Source organism: Etheostoma spectabile, chromosome 10, assembly GCF_008692095.1.
Source record: "Etheostoma spectabile isolate EspeVRDwgs_2016 chromosome 10, UIUC_Espe_1.0, whole genome shotgun sequence".
Classification (NCBI taxonomy): Eukaryota; Metazoa; Chordata; class Actinopteri; order Perciformes; family Percidae; genus Etheostoma; species Etheostoma spectabile.
The window spans coordinates 29,749,066-29,750,388 of record NC_045742.1 but is presented as its reverse complement, the minus strand read 5'-3'; positions in this window follow the sequence as shown (position 1 = coordinate 29,750,388).

The following is a 1,323-nucleotide window of genomic DNA, read 5'->3' as shown; positions in this document are numbered from 1 at the left end:
AACACCAAGGTATGTAAAACCATCTATACACCGTTTAAATGAACCAGTCAGCTATTGTGTCTCCTGTTCTGTAATATTGAGTGGAAACGCTACACTTTTGGAGTAATTGATTTTGTAGCCAGAGACTGCACTGTATGTCCCAAGGCATGCCAGTAAAGGTGGAAAGGATTTAGACGGTTGAGATATAAATGCTAACAGATCGTCTGCATATAACGCCACTTTATGTTCTTCTGTACCTACATTTATACCTGTAATGGATGAGTCAGAGCGGATAGCAATTGCTAATGGTTCTATAGCAATGGAGAATAGGCTAGGAGAACTTGGGCAGCCCTGCCTACAACCTCGAGAGAGCGAGAAAGCGTCCGACAGAACCCCATTAGTCAAGATTGCTGATCTAGGGCTATTAAAAAGTGTTCTACATATCTAATAAAAGTTTCACCAAAATTATAGCTCTCAGGTTCAAAAAGAAAATCAGTTCATCTGTCGAACGCATCTCAGCATCCATAGAAAGTATTACTAGGGGGTACCTGTCTTTTAGCAACATCAATACATGAAACAACCTTCCGAATATTGTCCGCTCCCTGTCGGTTCTTAACAAAGCCTGTTTGGTCTGATGATAATTTTTGGGATATTTTTCCAGTCGAGATGCTATTAATTTAGACAAGATCTTATAGTCGGAGTGAGAAGGCTCAAGGGTCTATAATTACCGCACTTTTGTACATCTTTTTCCCGGTTTGGAAGCAATGTTATTGTTGCAAGTTCTAAAGATTGAGGAAGTACTGTCTTTTGGAATGCTCCTTAATCACTGTAAGGGGAGTAATATTATTTGAAAAAGTTTTAAAATATTCAATTGGGAGCCATCTGGGCTGAGGCTTAATTTTGTAATGCTTTAACAGCAGAGGACCTTTCCTCACTTACCTAACCGTCCAGTATGTCTTTGTCGGTTATATTAATCTTGGGTAAATGTAACTGATTCAAAAATTCAATCTCACCCTCTTAAACAAATATGGTCACGTCGGGTTTCAACAAACCAAGATTGTTACAGCCAAATGCCAGTATTACCATTATAATTCCAAAAAGCCAGAGAAGCAGGGGAAGCCAGCAAGTTTGAAGCCAGAACCCTGGGCGACAGTGCCCATCCCTTTAGCAAGCAGGACTAAAATAGACAATAATCAAGATCCAAATAAATCCATCCATCCATCTTGTCCGCTTATCCGGGGTTGGGTCGCAGGGGCAGCAGTTCCAACAGGGGACTCCAAACTTTCCTTTCCAGAGTCACAATAGCCAGCTCTGACTGGGGGATCCCGAGGCGTTCACAGGCCA